Genomic DNA, 27,427 nt, shown 5'->3' with positions numbered 1-27,427 from the left:
GTAATGTGACGCACATGCCGTCACCAGTGTCATAGAGAATATGTCAGACGTGTTTTCCTGTGGAGGAATCGGTTGACCTATGACCTTGCGATCAAATGTTTTCGGTTGCCATTGGAGAGGCACGTCCTTTCGTCTACTAATCGCACGGTTTTGCGGTGCGGTCGCAAAACAAAGACACTAAACTTATTACAGTGAACAGAGACGTCAATGAACGAACGGACGGATCATAACTTTGCCAAAATAAAGAAAATAAACTTTTCACTGGAGGGAAGACTTGAACCAAGGACCTCTCGTTCCACAGCCGATCACGCTAACCACGGGACCACGGCGCTCCTACGCTCATAGTAGCCTTGATGTTGCCTATCTTGCACATGGACTACTCAGTTTGTATATTTTGCTTATTTTTTTTCATAGTTCCACAAAACTTCTTCCTGTTTTCTCGATTGATCAGTGTTCAGTTTTTCAAGGCCTATCCATTGTGCCAACTTATAACTAAATCTGAGGGGGGTGCGATGGGGAGGTTCCCTTGTTAGAGTACTATGGAAAGTGGTTGAAGAACGGTGAGACCACGAGTGGGTGACAACCTGTTGGACGTCCACACCTTATCACAGAAGATGCAGGTCGGCGATCTCTGGCATATCTGACGGCCGAGTGCGGTGCTGGTGCACATACAAGTGTTGTGGTACGCACTGTCCAGCGCTCACTACCGAACACAGGGCTCCCCGGCAGCCGACCCACGTGTTCCCATATTTAGCCGACTATAGTTGGGATTGCAGTGGGCACAAGACCATCAAGACGGGAATGTGGGTCAGTGGGAACGTGTCGCCTGGTCGGATGAGTCATTTTTCTTGCTACTCCATGTCGATGGTCTTCACCTGGCTGCTCAAAACTTGTACCGTGCTCTGTTGCTGGGACAGTATTAAGCTGCGGGGGCATTCATCTGAGCTCCAAAGGAACTTGATATATATATATATATATATATATATATATATATATATATATATATATATATATATATATGACGGTAGTATCTGTTCCCGAAAGAACAGTTACCGTGGATGACCATGCAGCTTTGCTAGAAATGAAATGATAATTAAATAGACACCCTAGCTGCAAGCAAGCGTTGATACACTTCATTGGGGACATGTTGAAAATGTGTGCCCCGACCGGGACTCGAACCCGGGATCTCCTGCTTACATGGCAGACGCTCTATCCATCTGAGCCACCGCGGGCACAGAGGATAGTGCGTCTGCAGGGACTTATCCCTTGCACGCTCCCCGTGAGATCCACATTCCCAACATGTCCACAACACTACATTCGTAGTGCGCCTAATAGATGTTTGCCCATCATACTCATTACTCGTGGCAGATTAATCTACCGAGTCCCGTACGAGTTCGGGCATAGCGTGTGCGTTCGCACAAGAAGGTCAAAGGCCGGGAACCCATATTTTGTAACTATATATATGACGGTAGTATCTGTTCCCGAAAGAACAGTTACCGTGGATGACCAATACTAATCGAAGGCACCATGACAGTTGTGGACTGGGCGAATATGATCGTGGACCATGTGCATGTTCCCTGATTGGGGAGGACAAGTGCCAGAAAGATAATTGTCCGCGTCCAATAGGTCACAATCATGTTGTAGTGCTGCCAACAGAATCATGCTGAACTCACGTTGAAACGTTAGCCACGGACTGATCTGATCTGATCTGAACCAGGTGGGAGGCATGTGGGACCCTATCGGGCGCCAGCTTTGCGTCCACGAACTACCGCTCCGCAGTTTACGTGAATCGCTTGACCCATGCGTAGAACTCTGTTGCCAGAAACCCCCCGCAAACTTAACAGAGGACTTGTCGAATCCACGCTACGCAGAATCTGTGTTTTATTGGGTTCCAAACGAGGATCAACAGTTAAGCAGGTGGTGATAATCTCTTGTACCAGCTGCGACACTATCGCGAATATAAACAGTGATCCAGGTACTGTTTAACGTTCTTTTTTGTTTTTGTTTTTTTATTCCAGCCTTTGATGACATAAATTCCTTTGATGATGACCGGTTTCAGTCAGCAATGACCATCTTCAGGTCTAAAATATAAAAAAATATACAGCTAGTAGGCAGTCTATCTTTCAAGACAATACAGCATTCCACAAGACGATATACTCTCACACAACCTGGGAGATGTACAGATAAAATAAGTTAAAGCATACCTGTTCTACGCCATGTCCTAATGTGATAAAGCCATAGTGGCATCGTCGAAACATATAAATACACTCAGCAACGCATCGTCACATAGAACTAAAACATGGTGTAAAATAGGCCACATCGTCCACACAGTCATTTTGCAACTGACATCACTGTACAAAACCTACTGAAGTTCTGTAGCTACCAGAAATACGTTTGCCTACATGCTACTGTGGGCTTAGATGTATTATTCATTTACGTAACAACCATAATCTGATAAAAACACATTAGGTAAAATACATGTATCAGACTTTTAAATTTTGATAACTATTACATTTTTTTTCTTTATTGAGTTTCGATTGTCCATTATAATTATCCGGGCTGTTATGCCGTGGTCGGTTGACGAATTCTCTGTCAATTCCCAACGTTTCGTCCCCGTCTGTGGAGGACGTCTCCAAGGGCATCTGTAGCTCGATGGAAGATCCAACACACCCACTGCATCTCCTTTTGCTGTCTTCTATTGCCACGCAAGACGAGTAACTGGAGAGAAGCCTTGGACCGGCTTAGCGATTTTACAGGACAGGAATTTTTTCAGGTCCTTGGCAAGATATAACGGAGGAAATTATTTTATACTCCGCGCAACGATATTTTATATAAACGTACGAGTTTCTACTAACTTTGGCCTGTCGACATTTCTGCGCTTTTGTTCAAGCGAGATCATTCTCTTTTTTAAACCACGACGCGTCATCGATATCCTCAATCCGCTTATTCGGAACGTACTTCACCAGACTGAGATTTACTGTAAGTTTTACTTTCCCCATAATTGCTGCAAGTCCGTCATATTGGAACATTTTAATCTCACAGTCAAGAGTATAATTGATAGCTTCTAAACATCGTCAACCTGGTACACTGGTGTCAAAAATGAGTCAGTTTAATTCATCTTTTGGTTATGCTGTTCCTGTATTTTCAGTTTCTGTAGATAAAATTACTGGGTATAATGTCAACTGTTAAGCTAAATACCGTGTTCTTCACGTAGACCCAAATATGTTTCAGCACCTTTGTGCGATCGTCAGTCGGTTTCCTTTATTCAAAAATGTAAAATGTGGATTTTTCAAGTGGTTTGTTGTCGTCAATACCTTGATATGCTGCAGTTGTATATGCTGTTGTGCTACCCATAACACTGACCTCAATTTGCAGTAGGATTTTGGAGAATATACTGTATTCGAACGTTATGAATCACCTTGAAGAAATTGACTTATTGATACATAAGCAACAGGGATTCAGAAAAAACCGTTCTTGTGCAGCACAGCTAGCTCTTTATTCCCATGAAGCAATGACTGCTGTCGACAAGGGATCTCAGATCGATTCCATATTCCTAGATTTCCAGAAGGCTTTTGATACCGTTCCTCACAAGCGTGCATATGGAGTATCGTCTCAGTTGTGTGACTGGATTCGTGATTTCCTCTCAGAGAGGTCACAGTTCGTAGTGATAGACGGTAAATCATCGAGTAGAACAGAAGTGATATCTGGCGTTCCGGAAGGTAGTGTCATAGGCCCTCTTCTGATCCTGATTTATATAAATGATCTAGGTGTTTGCAGATGACGCTGTAATATACCGTCTAATAAAATCATCAGACGATGAATTCCAATTACAAAATGATCTAGAGAGAATTTCTGTACGGTCCGAAATGTGGCAATTAGTACTAAACAAAGAAAAGTGCGAGGTCATCCACACGGCTACTAAAAGAAATCCGATAAATTTTTGGTGTACGGTAAAACGCACAAATCTAAGGGCTGTCAATTCGACTAATAATCTGGGAATTACAATTACGAGCAACTTAAATTGGAAAGACCACATAGATAATATTGTGGGGAAGGCGAAACAAAGACTGCGCTTTGTTGGCAGAACACGTAGAAGATGGGACAAACCCACTAACGAGACAGCCTACATTACACTTGTCCGTCCTCTGCTGGAATATTGCTGCGCGGTATGGGGTCCTTACCAGGTAGGATTGACGGAGGACACCGAAAAAGTGCAAAGAAGGGCAGCTCGTTTCGTGTTATCGCACAATAGGGGTGAGAGTGTCACTGATATGATACGCGAGTTGGGGTGGCAGTACTGAAACAAAGGGGGTCTTCTTTGCGGCGAGATCTACTGTATTTACGAAATTTCAATCACCAACTCTCTCTTCCGAATGCGTGAATATTCTGTTGACACCCACCTACGTAGGGAGAAATGATTATCATTAGAGCTCGAACGGAAAGATTTAGGTGTTCCCTTCTCCCACGCGCCATTCGAGAGTGGAATGGTAGATTAGTAGTATGACAATGGTGCCTCTTTAGTGATTCGGCAGACATCAAGCCGATAATCAAGTTCCTCCCACACTCGGCGCAGCATTTCCCCATCAATGAGTTCGAAAACATCGTTGATACGAGCTCGCAGTTCTGGCACGTTTCTTGGTAGAGGAGGTTTAAACACTGAACCTTTCACATAACCCCACAGAAAGAAATCGCGTGGGGTTAAGTCGGGAGGGCGTGGAGGCCATGACATGAATTGCTGATCATGATCTCCATCACGACCGATCCATCGGTTTTCCAATCTCCTGTTTAAGAAATGCCGAACATCATGATGGAAGTGCGGTGGAGCACCATCCTGTTGAAAGATGAAGTCGGCGCTGTCGGTCTCCAGTTGTGGCATGAGCCAATTTTCCAGCATGTCCAGATACACGTGTCCTGTAACGTTTTTTTTCGCAGAAGAAAAAGGGGCCGTAAACTTTAAACCGTAAGATTGCAAAAAAACACGTTAACTTTTGGTGAATTGCGAATTTGCTGCACGAATGCGTGAGGATTCTCTACCGCTCAGATTCGCACATTGTGTCTGTTCACTTCACCATTAAGAAAAAATGTTGCTTCATCACTGAAAACAAGTTTTGCACTGAACGCATCCTCTTCCATGAGCTGTTGCAACCGCGCCGAAAATTCAAAGCGTTTGACTTTGTCGTCGGGTGTCAGGACTTGTAGCAATTGTAAACGGTAAGGCTTCTGCTTTAGCCTTTTCCGTAAGATTTTCCAAACCGTCGGCTGTGGTACGTTTAGCTCCCTGCTTGCTTTATTCGTCGACTTCCGCGTGAAACTTGCCCGCACGCGTTCAACCGTTTCTTCGCTCACTGCAGTTGATTTCCCCTTACAGAGGCATCCAGAAACTTTAAACTGCGCATACCATCGCCGAATGGAGTTAGCAGTTGGTGGATCTTTATTGAACTTCGTCCTGAAGTGTCGTTGCACTGTTATGACTGACTGATGTGAGTGCATTTCAAGCACGACATACGCTTTCTCGGCTCCTGTCGCCATTTTGTCTCACTGCGCTCTCGAGCGCTCTGTCGGCAGAAACCTAAAGTGCGGCTTCAGCCGGACAAAACTTTATGAGTTTTTCTACGTATCTGTAGTGTGTCGTGACCATATGTCAATGAATGGAGCTACAGTGAATTTATGAAACCGCTTCAATCATTTGTAATAGCCCTGTATATATAGTGTCACCACAACCTTCATTTTAGATTACAGGATTATGTTATTGGGTTCTGTTGGCTTGTCATCTGCAAGTGAATGACTTTAATGCGAACTATTGGGCAAGTTAATACAGCACTTGTGTCTAAATATGGTGTCGTTGAGCAAAAATATTTCCCCACTGTATTAGCGTTACTTACATTCAGTTTTTGCAAATCCTTTTTCATCTGCTTTGCCATGAGTTGTTGAGAACCTTACACAAACACTACACATATTTTGCAGCATGTCGTTTGTAAATAACACTTTTTAACTTTGCTAAAACACATTGTAAATGCTGCTGTTGTGTGTCCATTTTCAGTTGCCGTTCACTTGTTCTCCAATAGGTTTGGTACCTAATTTGAATTTTGTTTACCCTTCTCTCTCTCTCTCTCTCTCTCTCTCTCTCTCTCTCTCTGTCTCTGTCTCTGTCTCTGTCTCTTTTTATGTGTGTATGTGAGTTAATCAATTTGTGTTGTCTTTCCTCAACAGTTCCTTTAATGTGTTAAGTACTGTCTTATGGCATTTGGTTGTACAATTTACTACATAACCCTTTAACGTAATATTAAGGTAATGACAACAACAATGCCTAATTATCATTTAAAGCATATTGATATTCTATGCATTTGAATAGAGAAAAGCCACTGACAATGGCACAAAGGCGCTGAAACGTGTTTGGATGTGTATGAAGAAAGTGTTTTGCCTAACATGTGGACTTTAGTTCCAGTAACTGAGTCAGTTCTTTACATCGGAGTGGAGAGGGGACGACATTTACGGGGACAGCTCTGAGCGCCGCCGTGTAGAGCCGCCGTGGGGCGCCTCTGCGCTAATAACCGTCCTGGCAGGGTCGCCAATAATTCAGCAGCTAAACGGCAGCTGCTCGGGTTTTAATGGCGCCCGGGGGCCGAGGTGTGGGCCGCCATAGGCCTGACAATGGCGTGCTTTGGGGACCGCTGCGCTCCTAACAGCACAGTGTAGTGTAGTGTAGTGTAGTGTAGCGGGTGTGGCGTGGCACACGCTGTTACAGTCACCTCTTGTCCTTCCCCCTCACCATGGGACACCTCACAGCTACTCAGTGGCTGCCGACCTGACGTTCCACAGTCCCCAGCTAATGTCAACGTTTACACAGCCTTCCGCTCAGCACTGAGATCAGATGTGAAAATCTGTTACACATCACAACCCGACAAGAAGAGTGACAAGACAAAAAACGACAATTTTGGAGTTTTTGTCTATGAAAAATTTTTGTGTTAAGTGCCTCAACGTTTCTCCACTTCAGGACAGTTGTATCAGTTTTGTTGTCGGCTACTTCATGATGCGTTACGGTAAGAACAGAATCATTTCAGCCTTGCTATTGGCAGGTGTTCACAACTCGTTCAAGAAGTGCGCCACACACTGAGCTGTGAAACTTTTCACATATAAGGTAAGTTGAACGTAATTTTTAATATAATTGATTACTGTAATGTCTGTGATTATACAATGTCTATATCTTACATTACAGTGTCCTTCAGATATTCATCCATTCATGTCTGAAGGAACAGACACTGTTTTGACGATGACACGTATCGTAAATATCACGAAATTTCGTTCATTCCAGAGTACAAGAAGAAAACATGGGAATTTCTGTTACGAAGAGAGCTCATATTGGATTGCTTTTCTCGGTGAAAATTATTCCTGTATCATTTAAGCCCATTCATAATTTTGTGTTTCCATAAACTATTTTCCTTAAATCGTACATAATTGATTTTCGTTATTAACTTGTATTCAGTTTCATAAATTACACGTTTTGCGTTTTTCTAATACAACAACTTCAACTTTTTTCAAATTTTATTTTTACAGAAGTACCGTACCAGTTTTTCCTGATGGAGGTTCGACTGTCGTATTACATCACAGTGCGTAAAAAAATGTATATTCTTTGGAATGGAAAAGTTGCAAAAGCATTACATGAGGGCATAAAGAAAACAAATGAAGTGTTTAGGAGATCAATAAAGGTTACACAACTCAAAGATTTAATTAATAATTAAAATCGCACGAAAGAGGAAAGGCCGCTGGACCTGATGGGATACCAGTTCGATTTTACACAGAGTACGCGAAGGAACTTGCCCCCCTTCTTGCAGCGGTGTACCTTAGGTCTCTAGACGAGCGTAGCGTTCCAAAGGATTGGAAAAGGGCGCAGGTCATCCCCGTTTTCAAGAAGGGACATCAAACAGATGTGCAGAACTATAGACCTATATCTCTAACGTCGATCAGTTGTAGAATTTGAGAACACGTATAATGACTTTTCTGGAGACTAGAAATCTACACTGTAGGAACCAGCATGGGTTTCGAAAAAGACGATCGTGTGAAACCCAGCTCGCGCTATTCGTCCACGAGACTCAGAGGGCCACAGACACGGGTTCACAGGTAGATGCCGTGTTTCCCACAGTCGTTTAATGAACAAAGTAAGAGCATATGGACTATCAGACCAATTGTGTGATTGGACTGAAGAGTTCCTAGATAACAGAACGCAGCATGTCATTCTCAATGGAGAGAAGTCTTCCGAAGTAAGAGTTATTTTAGGTGTGCCGCAGGGGAGTGTCGTAGGACCGTTGCTATTCACAATATACATAAATGACCTTGTGGATGACATCGGAAGTTCACTAAGGCGTTTTGTGGATGATGCTGTGGTATATTGAGAGGTTGTAACAATGGAAAATTGTACAGAAATGCAGGAGGATCTGCAGCGAATTGACGCATGGTGCAGGGAATGGCAATTTAATCTCAATGTAGACAAGTGTGATGTGCTGCGAATACATAGAAAGGAAGATCCTTTATCATTTTCCTACAATATAGCAGCTCAGCAACTGGAAGCAGTTAATTATATAAATTATCTGGGAGTACGCATTAGGAGTGATTTAAAATGGAATGATCATATAAAGTTGATCGTCGGTAAAGGAGATGCCAGACAGATTCATTGGAAGAATCCTAAGCAAATGCAACCCGAAAACAAAGGGAGTAGGTTACAGTACGCTTGTTCGCCCACTTATTGAATACTGCTCAGCAGTGTGGGATCCGTACCAGATAGGGTTCATAGAAGAGATAGAGAAGATCCAACGGAGAGCAGCGCGCTTCGTTACAGGATCATTTAGTAATCGCGAAAGCCTTACGGAGATGATAGATAAACTCCAGTGGAAGACTCTGCAAGAGAGACGCTCAGTAGCTCGGTATGGGCTTTTGTTGAAGTTTAGGGAACATACTTTCACCGGGGAGTCAAGCAGTATATTGCTCCCTCCTATGTATATCCCGCGCAGAGACCATGAGGATAAAATCAGAGAGATTAGAGCCCACACAGAGACATACCGACGTTCTTCCTTTCCACGAACAATACGGGAATGGAATAGAACGGAGAACCGATAGAGGTACTCTAAGACCCTCCACCACACATCGTCAGGTGGCTTGCGGAGTATGGATGTTGATGTAGATGTAGATTGTCTTTTCCACTGACAGTCAGTACCGTCACTGCGCGATAGCGATGGAAATGTTACCGATGATGGTGCCACTAAAGCCGTGTTACCAAATACAGTTTTCCGTAATTCCTTCACAAAAGAAGCCGAAGTAAATATTCTTGAATCCGAAACCAGATCAGCTGTTACCATGAGTGACATAAAAGTAGATAGGTGTTGGTTCAAATGGCTCTGAGCACTATGGGACTCAACTGCTGAGGTCATCAGTCCCCTAGAACTTAGAACTAGTCAAACCTAACTAACCTAAGGACATCACAAACATCCATGCCCGAGGCAGGATTCGAACCTGCGACCGTAGCGGTCTTGCGGTTCTAGACTGCAGCGCCTTTAACCGCACGGCCACTTCGGCCGGCTCTTAGGTGTTGCGAAACAACTCAAATCACTTAAGAAAGACAAGTCTTCCGATCCAGATGTTATACCAATCAGGTTCCTTTCAGAGTGTGCAGACACAATAGCGCCTTTCTTAGCAATCATATACAACCGCTCGCTTGACGAAAGGTCTGTTCCTAAAGGCTGGGAAGTAGCACAAGTCACACCAATATTGAAGAAAGGAAATATTAGTAACCCATTGAATTACAGACCCATATCACTGACCTCAATTTGCAGTAGGATTTTGGAGAATATGATGTACTCAAAGACTATGAATCACCTTGAAGAAAATGACTTATTGATACATAACCAACACGGATTCAGAAAATATCGTTCATGTGCAACACAGCTAGCTCTATTCCCATGAAGTAATGAGTGCTATCGACAAGGGCTCTTAGATCGATTCCATTCTCCTAGATTTCCAGAAGGCTTTTGATACCGTTCCTCACAACCGACTATTAATCAAAATGCGTGCATATGGAGAATCGTCTCTGTTGTGTGACTGGATTCGTGATTTCGTCTCAGGTAGGTCACAGTTCGCACTGATAGACGGTAAATCATTGAGTAGAACAGAAGTGATATCTGACGTTCCGCAAGGTAGTGTCATAGGCCCTCTACTGTTCCTGATTTACATAAATCATCTAGGTGAAAATCTGAGCAGCTCCCTTTGATTGTTTGCAGATGACACTGTAATTTACCGTCTAGTAAAATCATCAGACGATCAATTCCAGTTGCCTGCCGGGGTGGCCGAGCGGTTCTAGGCGCTGCAGTCTGGAACCGCGCGACCGCTACGGTCGCAGATTCGAATCCTGCCTCGGGCATGGATGTGTGTGATGCCCTTATGTTAGTTAGGTTTAAGTAGTTCTAAGTTCTAGGGGACTGATGACCTCAGCAGTTAAGTCCCATATTGCTCAGAGCCATTTGAACCATTTTTCAATTCCAGTTACAAAATGATCTAGGGAGAATTGCTGTGTTGAGCGAAAAGTGGCAATTGGCGCTAATCAAAGAAAAGTGCGAGGTCATCCACATGGATACTAAAAGAAATCTGATAAATTTTGGGTATACGATAAATCGCACAAATCTAGTCAGTTCGACTAAATACCTAGGAATTACAATTACGAGCCACTTAAATTGGAAAGACCACATAGATAATATTGTGGGGAAAGCGAAGCAAAGACTGCGCTTTGTTGGCAGAACACTCAGAAGATGCGACGAACCCACTAAAGAGACAGCCTAGACTACACTTGCTCGTCCTCTGCTGAAATATTGCCGCGCGGTGTGGGCTCCTTAGCAGGTAGGATTGACGGAGGACATCGAAAAAGTGCAAAGAAGGGCAGCCCGTTTCGTGTTATCGCGCAGTAGGGGTGAGAGTGTCACTGATATGGTACGCGATTTGGGGTGGCAGTCACTGAAACAAAGGCGGTTTTCTTTGCGGCAAGAGCTATTACTCAAATTTCGATCACCAACTTCTGAATGCGAAAATATTTTGTTGACACCCACCTACGTAGGGAGAAATGATCATCATAATAAAATAAGAGAAATCAGAGCTCGAACGGAAAGGTTTAGGTGTTGCTTTTTCCCACGCGCCATTCGAGAGTGGAATGGTAGAGAAGTAGTATGAAAATGGTTCGATGAAGCTTCTGTTAGTCACTTAAGTGTGAATTGGAGAGTAAGGATGTAGATGTAGACCCGAAACCATCGCTATCTGCCACATCAGTGGTGTCAAGCGACAGCTGATTGTGTTTTCTGATGAAAACTAGATCCGCCTCGGTGCCAGTGGTGGCCATGTGTCGGTTAGGTGGAGAACAGTTGAGGCCCTCCAACCAACCTATCCGCGTGCCGACATAACGGATCTACATCTGGAGTTATGGCTCTGAGCACTATGGGACTCAACTGCTGAGGTCATTAGTCCCCTAGAACTTAGAACTAGTTAAACCTAACTAACCTAAGGACATCACACACATCCATGCCCGAGGCAGGATTCGAACCTGCGACCGTAGCGGTCTCGCGGCTCCAGACTGCAGCGCCAGAACCGCGCGGCCACTTCGGCCGGCATCTGGAGTTATGATCTAGATTGTGATTTCGTATGACAATAAGAGCACTGCCGTTTCCATACCACGGCTCGTGACTGCAAATTTGTACGTGTATCTGGTGTCAGACCTGTTGTGCTGCCATTCATAATTTTTATGTCCTGACACTTTCATCACTCAGCAGCATTGAAAAAAATCAAATGTTTGACAAAGTAGTAAAACAAAAGCAATACAAAACAAGATATTGGTACAGATATGTAGGCGATATAATCTGCCTAATAGATGAAGCGCAATCGCTTATAAAAGAACTTCATAAGGACATAAACATCATCCACCCATAAATACAGTTCACCATTGAAACACAGGCAGATGTACGACGGGCGTTTGAAAGGTCCGTGCAAAAATAAAAACTACTTATGTGTTTGTGGTAAACCTTTTCTATTTTTTGTCTCCTTTTAGACTTATACACTTCGTCCAGCGCTATTCTCATTTGTTGATCCCTTCCGAATAATAGGAATTGTCCAAGTCTGCAAAATAGCTATTAGTTTCTGCAATCACCTCATCGTTTGAATAAAATCTTTATCCCGCCAGCCATTTCTTCAAATTGGGGAACAAACAGTAGTCCGAGGGAGCCAAGTCTGGAGAAGATGGGGGATGTGAAACGAGTTGGAATCCTATTTCCACTAATTTTGCGACACCAACTGCTGATGTGTGTCTGCTGCATTATCGTGATGGAAAATAACTACTTTCCAATCCAATCGCCGGCGCTTTTCTTGCAGCTCGATTTTCAAACGGTCCAATAACGATGAATAATATTCACCTGTAATATTTTTACCCTTTTCCAGAGGGTCGATGAGGATTATCCCTTTCGAATACCAAAAGACAGTCGCCATAACCTTTCCTGCCGAAGGAATGGTCTTCGCCTTTTTTGGAGCAGATTCTCCCTTGGTAACCCATTGTTTAGATTGTTGTTTGGTCTCAGGAGTATAGTAATGTATCCATGTTTCATCCACAGTGACGAAACGATGCTTAGTCCTGCGGATTCTTCCTGAAGAGCTGCAAACCATCCTTGCAACACTTCACACGATTCCGTTTTTGGTCAGGCGTGAGCAATCGCGGAACCCATCTTGCGGATAGCTTTCTCATGTCCAATTGTTTAACCGAGCGAGGTGGCGCAGTGGTTAGCACACTGGACTCGCGTTCGGGAGGACGACGGTTCAATCCCGCGTCCGGCCATCCTGATTTAGGTTTTCCGTGATTTCCCTAAATCGCTTCAGGCAAATGCCGGGATGGTTCCTTAGAAAGGGCACGGCCGATTTCCTTCCCCATCCTTCCGAAATCGGAGCTTGTGCTCCGTCTCTAATGACCTCGTTGTCGACGGGACGTTAAACAGTAATCTCCTCCTCCTCCAATTGTTTATGCAAAATATTATGTACCTGTTCATTCGAAATCGAAATGCCCACAGCACTAGCAATCTCTTCATTCATCCATCACCATATCATGGATTTTATCAATGATTTCTGGAGTCGTAATCTCCACTGGGCGTCCAGAATGTTCAACATCACTTGTCTCCATATGGCCAGACCGAAAATTTTGAAACCACTTATAAACTGTTCTAATGCAGAGTCACTGTAATGTTTATCAAGTTTCTCTTTAGTCTCCTGAGTTCTTTTGCCTGTCATAAGGTAATGTTTAATCACCACACGAAATTCTGTTTCGTCCCTACAAACACCAGCACCTTTATTCATAACTAACCCAGTAATCCCATAAATTATAAAGAAGCGAGATTCAGGTATTTATTGCACAAACTGAACAAAAGACCCATGAACAAACATCATACAGAAGATCTGAAGACAATAAAACAATTTACACAAGAAAATGGGTATGATACAAAGACTGTAGATAAATAAAAACAAAGTACAAAAACAGGCAACACGTAATCATGAAGAACAGACACACACACACACAACAAATTAGCAGACATTAAGCAACAAATGGCATACAATCACTCACAACAACGAAGTCACACAGGGCGATATACTAAAGAGAAAATATGCTCAACATACAGAACCAACAACACAATACAGAATAGACTTGGATGAAACACCACCAACGCTGGCAAATACAGCTAGTCTGGAATATATCAGCTAACTTGCAACTGCTGTCAATGTGTATATATGAGTCAAACATGCAGGAATTTTAAAATCAGTTATGCAGAACATCTTAGAGCATTGGAAAGCAATAGCTCACACTCAACATTTGCTGATCAACTAACAGCACAGAATCACCACCCAACCGACATAGAAACTGAACTGGAAAATCCTTAAAATTACCAACAGTCTATACTACAAATTAACAACAGAATAGAACTATCACAGCGGAAAATCAGTAACTCAGAGAAAGAAACTAATAAACGAACACAAATCACTGGTACCTAAATATGCGTCAATTTCTAGATGAAAAGTTACTGGATAGGTGGGTTGACCGAGATGGTCCAATTCGATGGCCGCTACGATCCCCTGACCTTACATCACTAGAAACCTTCCTGTGGGGTTTTGTAAAGGTTGTGCTGTACCGAACTACGGTTAGACACTACAGGAGTCAAGGCACGCATTTTCGGTGCATCTGAACACGTCACCATGGAGTAGGGTGACCAACTTTTCTAAATGAAAATAAGGGAGATTCTTATATCCTTGACAACAAATAAGGGAGATTAATAGCAAGGCAAAATTACGCCAAAAATCAAAGCAGTATTTGTAAAAGTAGACTATTTATTTACACATCACAATTACTTATACATATTTTGCAACATATATTGCCTCAGTAGTTTTACATCATTTTTAGCAAATTCAAAGAATTCACTACACGAATAAGGAAAATTCATGGCAACTTGTAGTTGAGATTTGATTATGTTTGTGCTACTTGTGTTCCTTACATCAGTCCACTTATTATTCATACGAGAAAATACTATCTCAGTGTGAGTATTACTTCCTGCTATACTCATAACAAAACAAACCAGCTTACCCAAGTTTTCAAAATTTGATTTCAAATCTGTAAAAACCTGTATCCATTTCTGGCTAACATTGCCATCTAAAGAGACAGCACATTTGATTGGATCAGTAGAACTACAAAACTCCTCATGTAAGTGATATTCATTAATACAATCCAGCTAAGATATTCTACAACTTCATGCATGTCACCGAATGTCAATTCCCTTTTTAGACATAGTGGGATTAAACTCTTTAAATTATTATCAAATTTACTACCTAAGTAAGAATATAAACAATCATAGAAGTCAATGAAGTTGTTCTCACTACTAGATTTTAAATTTAAATCAAGAAGAGAGGCTAATAATTTATAAGTACCACTACCAAAAAACCTATCTTCGTTTCTCTGTCTAAAATATTTTTACATACCGGTACGTGATAAGAAAAGTTAAAGACGGGAGATATATGGCCAATGAGCCAGAAAATACGGGAGCCTGGAGATAATGAAAAAATTTCTCTAAATACGGGAGATCCTGGGAAATACGGGAGAGTTGGTCACCCTACGCTGGAGATCTATAATCGTTCATGAAGAGAAATAGAATTTAGACTATCCATTATCCACGCTAATAAGGATGCACACATTGACGTGTATGATTGAGGAAAATAAACTTTATGAGTTACTTCACCAGATGTTCAAAACCATTTCTTAATATCTAGTACAATTTTGAACGTATTAATGTGTTAAGTTGTAAAAATAATTTATGTACACCTTGTACAACACGAACAGCGAGGAAATCGACATATTTCCCTGGGGAACGTCTGTCGATAACTCACTATCGCTAATATGATCTTGCTTCCTCCTTACCAACAATTTCTCACACAAGTTCCAAAATGAGCTCGATACGCCATTCCAGCGCACTCTCGATAACAGGCGAACATGTGGTACCGAGTCTCGCGTGGCGTTCTCGCTCCAGCAGAACCGCAGGGAGCCACAAAACCGGATCCGGGCCTGCCTCGAGGCTGTACAAAGCACGGCACACAGCGCTGGGTAAAGCTGCTGAAATATTTCACTCCGGCAGCCGCACTCAATCCATAATACAACGAACACGAACGTGGAACAAATACAGGTTGTAGACTGTACGAAGCAGGCGAAGGTCTCCGTGAAGACGGGACTGCAGAATGCCTGAATCCTGAATCACCACGATGCCACACACCACGCTCCTTTCTACACTACTGGCCATTAAAACTGCTACATCAAGAAGAAATCCAGATGATAAACGGGTATTCATTGGACAAATATATTATACTACAATTGACATGTAAATACATTTTCAGGCAATTTGGATGCATACATCCGGAGAAATCGGCACCCAGAACAACCACCTCTGGCCGTAATAGCGGCCTTGATACGCCTGGGCATTGAGTCTAAAAGAGCTTGAATGGCGTGTACAGGTACAGCTGCCCATGCACCTCCAACACGATACCACAGTTCATCAAGAGTACTGACTGGCGTATTGTGACCAGCCAGTTGCTCCGCCACCATTGACCAGACGTTTTCAATTGGTGAGAGATCTGGAGAATGTGCTGGCCAGGGCAGCAGTCGAACATTTTCTGTATCCAGAAAGGCCCGTACAGGACTTGGAAATGCGGTCGTGCATTATCCTGCTGAAATGTAGGGTTTCGCAGGGATCGAATGAAGGGTAGAGCCACGGGTCGTAACACATCTTAAATGTAACGTCCAATGTTAAAAGTGGCGTCAATGCAAACAAGAGGTGACCGAGACGTGTAACCAATGGCACACCATACCATCACGCCGGGTGATACGCCAGTATGGCGATGACGAATACACGCTTCCAATGTGCGTTCACCGCGACGTCGCCGAACATGGATGCGACCATCGAGATGCTGTAAACAAAATCTGGATTCATCCGAAAAATGACGTTTTGCCATTCGTGCACCCTGGTTCGTCGTTGAGTACACCATCGCAGGCGCTACTGTCTGTGATGCAGCGTCAAGGGTAACCGCAGCCACGGTCTCCGAGCTGATAGTCCATGCTGCTGCAAACGTCATCGAACTGTTCGTGCAGATGGTTGTTGTCTTGCAAACGTCCCCATCTGTTGACTCAGGGATCGGGACGTGGCTGCACTATCAGTTACAACCATGCGGATAAGATGGATGTCATCTCGACTGCTAGTGATACGACGCTGTTGGGATACAGCACGGCGTTGCGTATTACCCTCCTGAACCCACCGATTCCATATTATGCTAACAGTCATTGGATCTCGACCAACGCGAGCAGCAATGTCGCGCTACGATAAACCGCAATAGCGACAGGGTACAATCCGACCTTTATCAAAGTGGGAAACGTGATGGTACGCATTTCTCCTCCTTACACGAGGCATCACAACAACGTTTCACCAGACAACGCCAGTCAACTGCTGTTTGTGCATGAGAAATCGGTTGGAAACTTTGCTCATGTGAGCACGTTGTAGGTGTCGCCACCGTCGCCAACCTTTCTGAATGCTCTGAAAAGCTAATCATTTGCATATCACAGCATCTTCTTCCTGTCGGTTAAATTTCGCGTCTGTAGCACGTCATCTTCGTGGTGTAGCAATTTTGATGGCCAGTAGTGTATGACCAGGACGAAAAGCACGCTTCTCAGTACTCCACCTCTGCAATTCTTCCGTTTCCACACGCTTGTGTCACGTCAAACATCAATTTTTCTGCTGAACTGAATTTTTGAACAACAGAGTTCATAAATAACGCAAAATATGTCTGCAAAAGCCTACAATCCTCCAAAACTGGGACAATGTCGTAATTATTTTCTTTCGGACGAATGGAAACAGACAATATGATTAAAGAGATGCCCGACATGCAGGTGGTCGTCAGCACGTCGTTATTAACGCTATCAACCCCCAAGGTGCTTGTAACGTATACACTGAAGAGCCGAAGAAACTGATACATTTGCCTAATATCGTGTAGAATCCTCACCCCCCCCCCCCCCCCCCCCCCCCGCACCGCTACCTACGCCAAACAGACGTGCCGCAACACGACGTGGCATGGACTCCACTAGGCGTTTGAAGTACTGCTGGAGGGGACTGACTCCATGAATCCTGTGGGGCTACCGATAAAAATCCGTAAGAGTACGAGGCGATGTCCTTAACATCACGATGCAAGGCATCACAGGTATGCTCAACAATATTCATGTCTGGTGAGTTTGGTGGCCAGCGGAAGTGTTTAAACTCACAAGACTGTTCCTGGAGCCGCTCTGTAGCAATTCTGGACGAGTGCGGTGTCGCATTGTCCTGCTGGAATTGCCGGAGTTCGTCGGAATACACAATGGACGTGAATAGATGCAGGTGATCAGATAGGATACTTCCGTACGTGTCACCCGTCAGAGTCGTATCTAGACGTATCGGGAGTCCCACATCGCTCCAACTGCACACGCCCCACTCCATTACAGAGCTGCGACCAGCTTGGACAGTCCCCTGGTAACATGTATGGTCCATGGATTCGTGAGGTTGTCTCTAGAACCGTACACGCCCATCCATTCGATACAATTTGATACGACACTCGTCCGATCAGGCAGTCAACAACAGTCCAATATCAGTGCTGACGGGCCCAGGCGAGGCGTAAAAGTTTATGTCGTGCAGTCATCAAGGATACACGAGTGGGCCTTGGGCTCCGAAAGCCCATATGGACGATGTTCCGTTGAATGTTCGTTAAATTGGAAAGAAAGAGCACATAATGTTGTGGGAAAGGCAAACCGAACACTGTGATTTATTGGCAAAACACTTAGGAAAAGTAACAGTTCTACTAAAGAGAGTCCCTACACTACGCTTGTGCGCCCTCCTTTGGAGTACTGCTACGCAGTGTGAGATCTTTCCAGATAGTATTGACATACTACATCGAGACGGTTCAAAGTAGAGCAGCACTTTTTCTATCATCAAGAAATAAGGGGGAGAGTGCCACGGACAAGCCGGCCGGTGTGGCCGTGCGGTTGTAGGCGCTTTAGTCTGGAACCGCTTCACCGCCTCGGTCGCAGGTTCGAATCCTGTCTCGGGCATGGATGTGTGTGTTGTCAGGTTAGTTAGGTTTAAGTAGTTCTAAGTTCTAGGGGGTGATGACCTCAGAAGTTAAGCCCCATAGTGCTCACAGCCATTTGAACCTTTTTTTTTTTTTTTTTTTGCCACGGACGTAATACAGGATTTGGGGTGGACATCATTAAAACGAAGGCGTTTTTCGTTGTCACTGGATCTTCTGACCAAATTTCAATCACCTACTTTCCCCTCCGAATGCGGAAATATTCTGTTGACGCCGACCTACATAGGGAGTAAAATAAGGGAAATCAGAACTCGCACGGAAAGATGTAGGTGTTCGTTTTTTCTGCGCGCGCCTGCACACACACACACACACACACACACACACACACACACACACACACACACACACACACACTCTACACAACTTCATAACCCTCGAAGCGATGTAGATATTTCTGAGACAAGTGATTTAATATGAAGGGCTTAGTTCAATAGTGGAACAAAAATGTGTGTGAAATCTTACGGCACTTAACTGCTAATCTTACACACTACTTAACCTAAACTATCCGAAGGACAAACACACACACCCATGCCCGAGGGAGGACTCGAACCTCCGCCGGAACCCAATAGTGGTACAAGTCCATTTTTCTTCATTTTGAGATACTGAGCCCTAAAGCATATTCAAGCATAACGCTTCTACCTAGATGTGAATGTTTCTTTCTGTTTCTTTGGATCATTAATTTCAGAAGCATTATAGGCAAAAAAGTGGAGGTAATAGACTTTTACCACTATTGAAATGAGCCCTTCATATAAGGCGCCTAGATCACAGATGGAAATACATCAAAAGTGGATGACAAATGTTGAATATGTACCGTCACGAGGTGATGTGGCGCTGCAGTCATGGACTGTGCGGCTGGTCCCGGCGGAGGTTCCAGTCCTCCCTCGGGCATGGGTGTTTATGTTTGCCCTTAGGATAATTTAGATTAAGCAGTGTGTAAGCTTAGGGACTGATGACCTTGGCAGTTAAGTCCCATAAGACTTCACACACATTTGAACATTTTGAACGAGGTGACGTACCTCGCCGCACGTGCATTGGTTGGGTGTGTCCATCTTACAGTCGCCATCATAGGGCGGTGCTACAAAATTCTCTGCGACCCTACTGTTTTCAAACGTCTTTTGTAAATGTGATGTGTTGAAATCTGTCTTCGGTCTAACGATGGAAGAGCTGTTCTTACTTTGCGTTTCCTTCATTTTGTCACATCCTGTTTTGTTTACAGACTTCATTTAGTAAAGCACGCGTAGCTAATTTACTGTTAGCGATGGAATTCGGAAGCTTTTACTTATTCACTTCTGTCGTAATACGGTGGGCTTTGTTGTATGGTACTTCACAGTTAACCAGAGGAGGCTGCGAAACCGGTATAAACAATACACTAATGGCCATTAAAATCGCTTCAACACGAAGATGACGTGCTACAGACGCGAAATATAAGCGACAGCAAGAAGATGCTGTGATATGCAATTGATTAGCTTTTCAGAGCATTCACACAAGGTTGCCGCCGGTAGCGACACCTAAAACGTGCTGACATGAGGAAAGTTTCCAATCGATTTCTCTTACACAAACAGCAGTTGACCGCGGTTGCCTGGTGAAACCGAGTTGTGATGCCTCGTGTAAGAAGGAGAAATGCGTACCATCACGTTTCCGACTATGGTAAAGGTCGGATTGTAGCCTATCGCCATTGCGGTTTATCGTAGCGCGACATTGCTGCTCGCGTTGGTCGAGATCCAGTGACTGTTAGCAGAATATGGAATAGGTGGGTTCAGGAGGGTAATACGGAACGCCGTGCTGGATCCCAACGGCCTCGTATCACTAGCAGTCGAGATGACAGGCCACTTATCCGCATGGCTGTAACGGATCGTGCAGCCACGACTCGATCCCCGAGTCACAGATGGGGACGTATGCAAAACAACCATCTGCACGAACAGTCCGACGACGTTTGCAGCAGCATGGACTATCAGCTCGGAGACTTTGGTTGCGGTTACCCTTGACGCTGCATCACAGACAGTAGCGCCTGCGATGGTGTACTCAAGGACGAACCTGGGTGCACGAATGGTAAAACGTCATTTTTTCGGATGAATCCAGGTTATGTTTACAGCATCATGATGATCGTAATCGTGTTTGGCGAGATCGCAGCGAACGCTCATTGGAAGCGTGTATACGTCATCGCCATACTGGTGTATCTCCCGGTGTGATGGTATGGGGTGCCATTGATTACACGTCTCGGTCACCTCTTGTTCGCATTGACGGCACTTTGAACAGTGGAGTTACATTTGAGATGTGTTTCGACCCGTTTCTCTACCCCTCATTCGATCCCTGCGAAACCCTACATTTCAGCAGGATAACGCACGACCGCATGTTGCAGCTCCTGTATGGGTCTTTCTGGATACAAAAAGTGTTCGACTGCTGCCCTGGCCAGCACATTCTCCAGATCTCTCACCAAGTGAAAACGTCTGGTCAATGGTGGCCGAGCAACTGGCTCGTCACAATACGCCACTCACTACTCTTGATGAACTGTGGTATCGTGTTGGAGGTGCATGGGCAGCTGTACCTGTACACGCCATCCGAGCTCTGTTTGACTCAATGCCCAGGCGTATCAGGGCCGTTATTAAGGCCAGAGGTGGTTGTTCTGTGTACTGATTTCTCAGGATCTCTCCACCCAAACTGCGTGAAAATGTAATCATATGTATAATACATTTGTCCAATGAATACCCGTTTATCATCTGGATTTCTTCTTGGTGTAGCAATTTTAATGGCCAGTAGTGTAATTAATCGTACCTCAATGTAAAGACATAATTGCGTAACGCAGAGCGAAAAAACACTGCCTGCCAGACCTGAGATTCGATCCGCAGCTAATACTCGCTCAAGGCCCGCACGTGGGCCCGGAGCCACATCGACTGGCTTGACCTGGGTTGGGATCATCCGGTACGACACATCGATAGGCCTCGACGCAGTTCGCGCGGCGAGCTGCGTCATCCCGATGATACCACATGTTCAGTGCCTGTCATCCATTTACGAAGTATTTCCCGAGATTTGTGGCATCTTGTGCCATACATCAAATTACTTGTGTCTGCGTTATCTACGTTGCCGTGCGGGGTAACCGCGCGCTCTAGGGCGCCTTGTCATGGTCCACGCGGCTCTACCCGTCGTAGGTTCGAGTCCTCCCTCGGGCAAGGGTGTGTGTGTGTGTGTGTGTGTGTGTGTGTGTGTGTGTGTGTGTGTGTGTGTGTGTGTGTGTGTGTGTGTGTGTACCTTACCACAAATTTCCAAATTTTTATGTAAGTCGCTTTGGTGAGTTTTAAACGGTAATAAAAATTACAGACTTTCAGAGATGACGGGAAGGATAAATGTACCCATTTGAGGTAAGGGCCCTAGTTCAGAAGCGACAGAGTCGAATGTTAGAGCTATGAGCACTTGTTCATTTTCTCTACTGTGCTACACAACTCTTTTACTGAACAATTGCTTGTAGCTCTTGACGTATGCGTTTTAGAGCTCATGTTTAATAGCCATTTTTTTCTTGTTTTGGTCTTACCACAAATGGTTCAAAAGGCTCTGAGCACTATGCGACTTAACTTCTGAGGTCATCAGTCGCCTAGAACTTAGAACTATTAAACCTAACTAACCTAAGGACATCACACACATGCATGCAGGATTCGAACCTGCGACCGTAGCGCCCGCTCGGTTCCAGACTGTAGCGCCTAGAACCGCACGGCCACTCCGGCCGGCGGTCTTACCACAACTTATTAAAATTGCCTACCCTACAGTTTCATCAACAGTAGCACCAGTTCATGTATTCCACTGCCAAGAGGTATCAGAACCATTTTCGACTCGTTTCCAGACTTGGGTCACCGAGTGAGGTGACGCAGTGGTTAGCACACTGGACTCGTATCAGGAGGACGACGGTTCGAACCGATGTCCGCCCATACTGATTTAGGTCTTTCATGATTTCTCTAAATCGCTTCCGGCTCGGCCGACTTCCTTCCCTATCCTTCCCTCATCCGACTGGACCGACGACTTCGCTGTTTCGTCCTCTCCCCCCAAATCAGCCAACTAACCAATCTCCTCAAATGGATAAATTTACTCTTGAAACTTCCTGGCAGATTAAAACTGTGTGCCCGACTGAGACTCGAACTCGGGACCTTTGCCTTTCGCGGGCAAGTGCTCTACCATCTGAGCTACCGAAGCACGACTCACGCCCGGTGCTCACAGCTGTACTTCTGCCAGTACCTCGTCTCCTACCTTCCAAACTTTACTGGGAGACAGTATCCTTTCTTTCAGGAGTGCTAGTTCTGCAAGGTTCGCAGGAGAGCTTCCGTAATGTTTGGAAGGTAGGAGACGAGGTACTGGCAGAAGTAAAGCTGTGGGGACGGGGCGTGAGTCGTGCTTCGGTAGCTGAGATGGTAGAGCACTTGCCCGCGAAAGGCAAAGGTCCTGAGTTCGAGTCTCGGTCGGGCACACAGTTTTAATCTGCCAGGAAGTTTCATATCAGCGCACACTCCGCTGCAGAGTGAAAATCTCATTCTAGAAATTTAGTCTTTTCCTTCATTCCTGAAATTGTGGCTCGTAACAGTAGACAACAGTAAATTTGTTCCTACATTTGATCTGATATTTAATTAGTTGACTAAATATAATACGTGAGAATAGGTGGTTCTGACTGTCCAATGGACAACAATCCAGCAAGCAACCACATTGCCATCATCGTGTGCACTGGCAAACCAATGACCCGTTTCTCAGAATTATGTGCAACGAATCAGTTTTACACTATTTGATCAAAGCTATCTGGACACCCTCAAAAACATACGTTTTTCATATTGGGTGCATTGTACTGCCACCTACAGCCAGGTACTCCATATCAGCGACCTCAGTAGTCATTGGACATCGTGAGAGAGCGGAATTGGGCGCTCCGTAGAACTCATGGACTTCGAAAGTGGTCAGATGATTGGGTGTCACTTGTGTCATACGTCTGTACGCGAGATTTCCACACTCCTAAACAGCTTTACTGTATGATTAAATGATGATGGCGTCCTCTTGGGTAAAATATTCCGGAGGTAAAATAATCCCCCATTCGGATCTCCGGGCGGGGACTACTCAAGAGGACGTCGTTATCAGGAGAAAGAAAACTGGCATTCTACGGATCGGAGCGTGGAATATCAGATCCCTTAATCGGGCAGGTAGGTTAGAAAATTTAAAAAGGGAAATGGATAGGTTAAAGTAGGTATAGTGGGAATTAGTGAAGTTCGGTGGCAGGAGGAACAAGACTTTTGGTCAGGTGATTACAGGGTTATAAATACAAAATCAAATAGGGGTAATGCAGGAGTAGGTTTAATAATGAATAAAAAAATAGGAGTGCGGGTTAGCTACTACAAACAGCATAATGAACGCATTATTGTGGCCAATATAGTCACAAAGCCCATGCCTACTACAGTAGTACAAGTTTATATCCCAACTAGCTCTGCAGATGAAGAAATTGATGAAATGTATGACGAGATAAAAGAAATTATTCAGGTAGTGAAGGGAGACGAAAATTTAATAGTCATGGGTGACTGGAATTCGTCAGCAGGAAAAGGGAGAGAAGGAAACGTAGTAGGTGAATATGGATTGGGGGGAAGAAATGAAAGAGGAAGCCGCCTTGTAGAATTTTGCACAGAGCATAACTTAATCATAGCTAACACTTGGTTCAAGAATCATAAAAGAAGGTTGTATACCTGGAAGAATCCTGGAGATACTAAAAGGTATCAGATAGATTATATAATGATAAGACAGAGATTTAGGAACCAGGTTTTAAATTGTAAGACATTTCCAGGGGCAGATGTGGATTCTGACCACAATTTATCGGTTATGAACTGCAGATTGAAACTGAAGAAACTGCAAAAAGGTGGGAATTTAAGGAGATGGGACCTGGATAAACTGAAAGAACCAGAGGTTGTAGAGAGTTTCAGGGAGAGCATAAGGGAACAATTGACAGGAATGGGGGAAAGAAATACAGTAGAAGGAGAATGGGTAGCTCTGAGGGATGAAGTAGTGAAGGCAGCAGAGGATCAAGTAGGTAAAAAGACGAGGGCTAATAGAAATCTTTGGGTAACAGAAGAAATATTGAATTTAATTGATGAAAGGAGAAAATATAAAAATGCAGTAAATGAAGCAGGCAAAAGGGAATACAAACGTCTCACAAATGAGATCGACAGGAAGTGCAAAGTGGCTAAGCAGGGATGGCTAGAGGACAAATGTAAGGATGTAGAGGCTTGTCTCACTAGGGGTAGGATAGATACTGCCTACAGGAAAATTAAAGAGACCTTTGGAGAGAAGAGAACCACTTGTATGAATATCAAGAGCTCAGATGGCAACCCAGTTCTAAGTAAAGAAGGGAAGGCAGAAAGGTGGAAGGAGTATATAGAGGGTTTATACAAGGGCGATGTTCTTGAGGACAATATTATGGAAATGGAAGAGGATGTAGATGAAGATGAAATGGGAGATACGATACTGCGTGAAGAGTTTGACAGAGCACTGAAAGACCTGAGTCGAAACAAGGCCCCGGGAGTAGACAACATTCCATTAGAACTGCTGATAACCTTGGGAGAGCCAGTCATGACAAAACTCTACCATCTGGTGAGCAAGATGTATGAGACAGGCGAAATACCCACAGACTTCAAGAAGAATATAATAATTCAAATCCCAAAGAAAGCAGGTGTTGACAGATGTGAAAATTACCGAACTATCAGTTTAATAAGTCACAGCTGCAAAATACTAACGCGAATTCTTTACAGACGAATGGAAAAACTGGTAGAAGCGGACCTTGGGGAAGATCAGTTTGGATTCCGTAGAAATGTTGGAACACGTGAGGCAATACTAACCTTACGACTTATCTTAGAAGAAAGATTAAGAAAAGGCAAACCTACGTTTCTAGCATTTGTAGACTTAGAGAAAGCTTTTGACAACGTTAACTGGAATACTCTCTTTCAAATTCTGAAGGTGGCAGGGGTAAAATACAGGGAGCGAAAGGCTATTTACAATTTGTACAGAAACCAGATGCCAGTTATAAGAGTCGAGGGGCATCAAAGGGAAGCAGTGGTTGGGAAAGGAGTGAGACAGGGTTGTAGCCTCTCCCCGATGTTATTCAATCTGTATATTGAGCAAGCAGTAAAGGAAACAAAAGAAAAATTCGGAGTAGGTATTAAAATTCATGGAGAAGAAGTAAAAACTTTGAGGTTCGCCGATGACATTGTAATTCTGTCAGAGACAGCAAAGGACTTGGAAGAGCAGTTGAACGGAATGGACAGTGTCTTGAAAGGAGGATATAAGATGAACATCAACAAAAGCAAAACGAGGATAATGGAATGTAGTCAAATTAAATCGGGTGATGCTGAGGGGATTAGATTAGGAAATGAGACACTTAAAGTAGTAAAGGAGTTTTGCTATTTAGGGAGTAAAATATCTGATGATGGTCGAAGTAGAGAGGATATAAAATGTAGACTGGCAATGGCAAGGAAATCGTTTCTGAAAAAGAGAAATTTGTTAACATCGAGTATAGATTTAAGTGTCAGGAAGTCGTTTCTGAAAGTATTTGTATGGAGTGTAGCCATGTATGGAAGTGAAACATGGACGATAACCAGTTTGGACAAGAAGAGAATAGAAGCTTTCGAAATGTGGTGCTACAGAAGAATGCTGAAGATAAGGTGGGTAGATCACGTAACTAATGAGGAGGTATTGAATAGGATTGGGGAGAAGAGAAGTTTGTGGCACAACGACTAGAAGAAGGGATCGGTTGGTAGGACATGTTTTGAGGCATCAAGGGATCACAAATTTAGCATTGGAGGGCAGCGTGGAGGGTAAAAATCGTAGAGGGAGACCAAGAGATGAATACACTAAGCAGATTCAGACGGATGTAGGTTGCAGTAGGTACTGTGAGACGAAGAAGCTTGCACAGGATAGAGTAGCATGGAGAGCTGCATCAAACCAGTCTCAGGACTGAAGACCACAACAACAACAAACATCCCTAGGTCCACTGTTTCAACGGTGATAGGAAGTGAAAACGTAAAAGGACACGTGCAGTACAAAAGTGTACAGGTGGCTTCGTCTGTTGACTAACAGGGACTGCCGACAGTTGAAGAGGATCGTAATGTGTAATTTGCAGAGGTCTATCCAGCCTATCACAAAGGAATTCCCAACGGCATCAGGGTCCACTGCAAATACCATGACAGTTAGATGGAAGGTGAGAAAACCTGGATTTCATGGTCGATCAGCTGCTCATAAGTCACACATAACGCCAGTAAATGTGAAACGACCCCTCACTTGGTGTAAGGAGCATGAGCATTGGACGATTGAACAGTGGAAAAACGTTGTGTGGAGTGACGTATCACGGTACACAATGTGGCGATCCAATGGCACCGTGCGGGATTAGCCGAGCTGTCTAAGGCGTTGCAGTCGTGGGCTGTGCGGCTGGTCTCTGCTGAGGTCCGAGTCCTCCCTCGGGCATGGGTGTGTGTGTTTGTCCTTAGGATAATGTGGGTTAAGTAGTGTGTAAGCTTAGGGACTGATGACCTTAGCATTTCAGTCCCATAAGATTTCACACACAATTGAACATTTTGATCCGATGGCAGCGTGTGGGTTTGGCGAATCCCTGGTGAACGTCAACTGCCAGCCTGTGTAGTGCCAACAGTAAAATTTGGAGGCGGTGGTGTTATGGTGTGGTCGTGTTTTTCATCGAGAGGGCTTGCACCCTTGTTGT

The 27,427-nt window shown here is 44.1% G+C and overlaps 1 protein-coding gene and 1 non-coding gene across 2 annotated transcripts in view; both read right to left on the bottom strand.

The window, feature by feature from the left end:
• The window catches only part of LOC126215284 (acetylcholine receptor subunit alpha-like), a 703,987-nt gene that overhangs the window by 441,044 nt on the left and 235,516 nt on the right, over window positions 1-27,427 (bottom strand). The gene's annotated exons all lie outside the window — the stretch shown is intronic.
• Window positions 1,159-1,233, bottom strand: Trnat-ugu (transfer RNA threonine (anticodon UGU)). Its single transcript has one exon. It is a non-coding gene; the product is annotated as a tRNA-Thr (tRNA).

The sequence above is a fragment of the Schistocerca nitens genome, chromosome 12 (genome assembly GCF_023898315.1).
Source record: "Schistocerca nitens isolate TAMUIC-IGC-003100 chromosome 12, iqSchNite1.1, whole genome shotgun sequence".
Classification (NCBI taxonomy): domain Eukaryota; kingdom Metazoa; phylum Arthropoda; class Insecta; order Orthoptera; family Acrididae; genus Schistocerca; species Schistocerca nitens.
The sequence above is the reverse complement of the archived record's forward strand: the minus strand, read 5'-3'. Positions and strand labels throughout refer to the sequence as shown.